The sequence below is a fragment of the Etheostoma cragini genome, chromosome 11 (genome assembly GCF_013103735.1).
Source record: "Etheostoma cragini isolate CJK2018 chromosome 11, CSU_Ecrag_1.0, whole genome shotgun sequence".
NCBI classification, from domain to species: Eukaryota; Metazoa; Chordata; class Actinopteri; order Perciformes; family Percidae; genus Etheostoma; species Etheostoma cragini.
In genome coordinates, this window is record NC_048417.1 from 9,199,262 (window position 1) to 9,205,708 (window position 6,447).

Here is a 6,447-nt window from a genome sequence, read left to right on the forward strand (position 1 = left end):
TGCAGACGCAGCCTCACGTTCACAACTCAGCGAGACTGGCTGTAGAGGACCGTCACAGTGGTCCCACAACCGTCACACGTGCACCATACTCTAGGACAAACTAAAATGCACGCATTTAATTGTTAATGACTAGTTTTCATCTCCAGAAAATAGAGATTTCGTTCTTGTTGTAGGTTCTGATTACCTCAACATTATTGTCGAGGTTGCCCACTTCTACATCTCTCTACGAGCCCCGGACGGCACAACATGCGAGTCCCAGCAGTCTGAGGTCAAGTGCTCAGGGGTCACGTGAAAATAGTTTTTATCACAGTTCATTCCCATAATCCTCTTTGAAATGTCACACACAACTATGATCAGACGGAATGTGAGCTGTCGTAGCCATAACGTAAAGCTGGCAGTGGTGTGAAATGACAGAGGCCTAAGAAGACGGTGAATACTTAGCAAAGAAACATGAAGTTTTTATCATTCTGTATCACAATAACTCGAGGGGCTACTTGCAACAACTCTGAAAATAAGCGTCTATTTGGTTTAGCTGAGAGTGTTTTTTGAGAGCCAACTTTGTGGTTCTTAAATCCCAAGTAAATCCTGTTCCGTCAGTTTCAGTTGTAGCTTGAAGTGAAGCCACCCAGAGAAACCTCAGCTGAAAACAATCGAGCTAAAGTGCTGAAGTCACTATGGTCGGCCGAGGATCAAAGGCCGCCTTTCATTCCAGTTTATTTGGGCTAGACTCGAGTTTGCTTTGTTGGCTAATGCTCATAAATGTATCTGGCGTCATCAGCAGTGTAAAATTATATTAAAACTAACATTTCCAGTCTGGGTCAACACTTTATTTTTTTATTTTTTTGTCGTAGTGGAGATGGAAAGTGTCAAGAATTTAAACTTTGAAACAATTGAGGAAATAAAATAAAAATAAAAAACTTTAAGTTCACATTCTGTTCAGCCATTTATGTTACACTCATTAGCAGTTTATTTTCAGATCAGGCATTTGGCTTTCTTATCTAATAAAAACACTGTATTTTCTGTCTTATTGCAGTGTAATGTCCCATCAATTTGGGGCAATTACTAAATCTATCAGCTCCATCTACAAATACCGGGACTTAAAACCTTGTCTTAAAATAAATAATACAATGGGAATTCAAGAATAATAAAGGTTAAACTCGGCATATTTTGCTGTCTTGCATCAACATCCAACACAGCAATTCATTGCATATGCACATACACAGTTATTCTACTTTTGTCGTAAGTAACTTAAACAACAAATGTAGTAAAATATGTGGGATATTTGCATGGCGGCTTGTGTTTAAGTTGTTTTGAGCAAAATGTTTTGGTTTGTGTTTTAAGTTTCTGGTTATCTCTGGTTAGAGTGGGTTTTTCGGTTGTGGAGTGCCGTTGCAGCTCCATCCAGTGGGCTCAGAGTATTTGTGACCGGAGCATTTCCTTGTTTTCCTCTTGTATCACTCTCTCTCTCTGCTGGCAGGATGCATTCAGGTGTCGGCAACAGCGAATCAGAGTAAAGACATGTGTCACATGGCAGCTGAGTCCAAGTTTATCCTCAGTTCAATCATAGTGAAAATAACCAAACAATCTTCTATAAATGATTAATATTATGAATTTATTTAGGTAATGTTTTCCAGTCACAGAATTTGTTTTGACTAAAGACACATTTACCTAACAAATTTATAGATTTCATGGAAGACTTTTTGGAAAAGCACAGGTGTAAATGATATAATGAATGATGGCTGAATCCTTTTAAGCTGCTTCAGTTACAGTGTCGTTGTGTTGTGCACGCTGACTCACTGTCATGGCTTACTGGGACACTTCACTACACACTATAGAACAAAGCCATTGTTAAATTAATTAATAACACATGCGCTTTTCCTATGACAAGTCTATTTGTCTGCTTTGAAAAAGGTCTGTTGAAATGACTTCAGATTCTTGTTTTAAGATTATTTTTTGGGCATTTTTAGGCCTTATTGACATGAAGGGGGGAGAGAGAGAGAGAGGGGAGGAATGACAGGCAGTTGAACCCAGGCTTGCTGCGTCAAGGAGTTAACCTCTATGTATGGACGCTTATGAATTCAGATCCTTGAGGTCCCATTTTAAAAATGATAATAACAAAATCCAATCCCCAAAACTGAAACTAAAAAATTCATAATTTTGCAATTTAAAATAGTTTTCCTTAAAATAAAAGATATCATGAGCCGACAACTAACTTCATCACATAATTCAAAATACAAAATGTACATGTTGCTTTGTACAACTAGCGTTAATACTAATTATACAGATAATGTGGTGCAATGTGACTGTTTGAGTTTTTTCCGGACTAAACTAGTGGACACCCTCTGCTTCCCTCTAGCACTTTGTAGGACTCTGAATAAAACAAACAAATGCCTCTTTAATTAGCTGGAACAAATTATAAAGGATAAATAAAGTAGCTTGTGTCCCAGCAAGCATTGCCATACTGCTTGATTAGCCTTTATTTCAAAATGGAATCCAATCTCTTTCTGATGGTACACACATGAATAGGTTCTTCCAGAAGTTAAAAGAAAACAAACTTGCACAACAATGAATGATGATAATCTTTGTGAAGAATGTAAAATGCAAATTTCACTATACATAGTTGTGGTTGAAAATAACTTTGTGTTTGTCGATGGACCGGCTTCAGAAATCTTGATGGCATTAGACGTCACAGTCTTGGCTCTTGCAGTCCCTGACAACACATTAACTCTACTGTCAAGTGACTTTTCTTTCAAAATTAAACTGCTACTTTTTTACAGAAAAAACATCCCTGATAAATGATAAATCTCCCCCCCACTGCAACATGATGAATATGGCACAAATAAACATTCAGAAGCAGTTTAAAACCATAATTCATTTTGAAATGTCCTCCATTGAAGTGCTGAGTAACAAACACTTCACTTAGAGCTGTTTTCAAAAATGTGTTTCTTAAACGTCAAAGTCAAAGTATTCTTCAAATTGTTTTTTTTAATTACACAACTTCAAAACAGAATTTAGACAACAAATTCACCCAAAGTAAAATAATCTTTGCATATTAATATGATCAATAATCCTAACCAAACAGAAGTTTTATTTCTAGCCGGGCTGCCTGATTATCTGAACTTCACTTCACTGCAGACAATACACTCTGTTCTTGAGAACTTAATCAATACTGTTTGGCTTGTATGCAAAAGACAGTTTAGGTTATGTTAATGTTTTACAAAAAATAATCTAACCGGCAAAGCAAACATGATTAAGTTGAGGAATTGCAACAGATGTCAACAGTAAATGTTTGCAAACCATCCCAACAGACCATCAGAGTAAATTCCAAGACTATTAGCTTTAGTTAGCTCAGATTGCCAGATCTCACATTACATTCCTCATCCAAGTGTGTGTTGTCCAGTTGTTAAGAAGCAGGTGGTCTGAAGTGAAGTTTTGATTGCATTTTTCACAGTTAGTGAATTGAAAATTGGTGAAGTTAGCCTATAAACACGCTGTTACTGAGGCAAAATGAAAACAAGTAAAACACTTTATTTATGTTGGCTTTCTTATAGGATGATTTCTCTAAAGTTGCTCCAAACATTTGTAAGACTGGTGCAGGGTACCTTTCCACATCTTTATGTTCTGGCTTATTATCACACTCAGTCACCCAGAGTGGTTTATGTCAATCTAGACTTAGGCGGAGCAAAGGTCACCAACATGATTTCTCCTTTCAATGCTCCTCTTGCAGATTGTTCACAAGCTTTTTGGTTTTGATGCGGCTCAGCAAAACATCTGTTTGACATACAATTAGCTGGCAGGTTAGAGCTCAGGGAGGAAGACTTTGCACATTGTTAAAAGATTCCCCGACTGACAGAGAGGCCATCTTGGGCTGGAAGCATGAGTCTAGTTTGTGTGATGTTACAGAATGAATGAATGAGAAGATACAGGTTTTTTATATTTCCCATATAGTGAACATTATTATATTTCAATGTGTTTAGAAATAAGTACATTTGCAAAAACAAAGTTTGGGATTGTTCCATCTAATGATGGTGTTGCATAAAACATCCAGATGTTGTTATATGAACCTCAGTCTCATCATTACTTTTGACTGTGATATTATGCACTTTTTCTTTGCATAATCAAAGTCTTCAGATACACAGCAGTGATCTAATTTCATCTAATCCAACCCTGTATCCTTGAAATAATCTTCTTTGACAACTATTACTGCAATTTGCAACAGTGAATATGTTCTGAAGAAAACGTGATGCCGCATTTCTTTTGCACATCAACATATTGAGAACATGTCTGGCAAGTTACACATTGTTGTTGCTGAACGTATTAGTGAAATGTTCAACGACAACATGCTTCATTGCAGAAACATCAGTTTCCACGTTAATGTTAAGGCTCTGAGTTAAGATTTGGGAAAGATGGTAAACTTGTTTTAATACAGCAAAGACTCTGCTGTGACATGAAGCATAAAATAATATGTAATACAGTAAACACATTGACATTTAACCCAAACCTCAATTTTTCCCTTTACCTTAACCAAGTGCTTTTGTTGCCTTAACCTAACCACATGCAATAATTAGAATGTAAAGTCCAGGCAGCGATTATTTACTCACCACAACGTAACTGGGAAAACAAATTAGTAGTGTAGTATATAAATGTAATTTTTAGGGGACAGGTTTTCTCCTCTCGTCTCATCTCATGCTACAAGCCATCCCATAATGCATCTCATCTCAGTAAACAGATAAAAAGACAAACCTGAGATGCTGTGCGTCCTCTGCAGAATTGCTGGGAGGAGAGTTTAGAAGGGGCCTTGCAGATTCAGGGCAATCAGACAGAGGGTAAATGTTAGTGAAAAAGCAAACAGCCCACCACTGCAATTTGTGCTGGAAGCCATGTTTGAGCAATTGCTGCGACGCTTTACTCTTCTCTGTTTACCCGGCAAACAAGGAACACTTCAGGGAAAACAGTTATCATTATCATTGTCATTTCGGGTGTGAGGGTCAAATGCATTTAGATGCAAATGAAAACAACTTCCAGTTTTGGAGTCTTGCAAATGAAACGGAAAATGCAAATACAGTGCAGAAAACATTTTTACTGTGATCACAACGATCATGATCATGATCATTGAGAGCATGTTTGGGAAACTTAGTGCCATTTTTGGCTTCTCAGACTAAATAGGGATCTTATGAACAAGAGAAGGTTGACTTTGATTTTATGTTGCTTGTTCAATGAAACAATTCCAGCGTAGAACCGTAAGCAGAACTGGGCTAGAATAAAGATGAAACAAAACCAAGTGTATTTTCCCTACCTATAGCATGAGTCATTTTGCATGAGTCCAGCGCTACAAATCCCCAAAGAGATTTAAGTGTGGATGAACAGATTAAGCTTTTGAGTCTCTGGTCTAAAACCTTACTTTCCAAGGCCAAAAGGTCAAACCTGACAGAGTGAATTCAGATTTGTATCCTCAGGGAACATTTTGGTTGTAGGAAATGTGATTTACATAAAATACGGTCAGCAGTTCTGTGTGTGCAGTAATGAAAAATCACCAAAGCTTTCAGGACTGTGCATCAGCCTAATGGGAATGGGTATTAATATCTAAAACTATGGCTAAGACCTAAAAAAGACACACAACTAAAACGACAGCCTTTCCAGCAATCGTGCCCATGACAGAAAGTGCTGAAATTTAGAAAGCTATGTCAATAGTCTGGCAGTAATACATTCAAAGGTGGCCAAATATTGTCTGTAAAGAGGGCCTCACTAACAGAATCAACTGTATCGCCTTACAAAATGTGACCTTGTGAGTGACTGGCTTAACAATTTTTCCTAATGTTTAACGGACGTTCAGCTGCAACGTAACTCAAAATGCGCCAAATAAATATTTATTAAGAGACTGTAGAGAAATGGTTTGGGTGGGGAGGGGCCGAGCCTAATGGTTCCCTTTTAAAAGAAACCAGACTCTTGACAGCATTATTACTTACTCCCTTGTAACACCCTCTCCTGATATTTCAATAAAAAACAATACGACACCAATAAAATGTTGCCTCTCAGTTTACCTTTAATAATTTAAAGTGAACATGGTGTCCTCCAGTTTAAACCTTAACATGTTAAAGGAATTATAATTTTCACATAGTCGCAAAACTGCACAATAGAAGTGGAGCTAGCATTTGACCAAATTGCGGCAAACATGTAAGAAAATGATTTGACTAAAGTAATATACACAACATTGTACTTTCACTGTACTTTAGTAAACATACTGCACTTAGTTACTTTCCACAACAAATGAAAAAGGGATTTGCTCTCTGAAAATGTGGCATTCAATCAGATCACACAACTGTACAGTATGTGTACTGTATGCTAACTTGTCAATGAAAGTATGTGATGTTTTCTGTACTTAAGTATCAAAAGTAATTTTCTGATATTAAAAATACTTAATTATTAGAAGTAAAAGTAAAAGTAAAA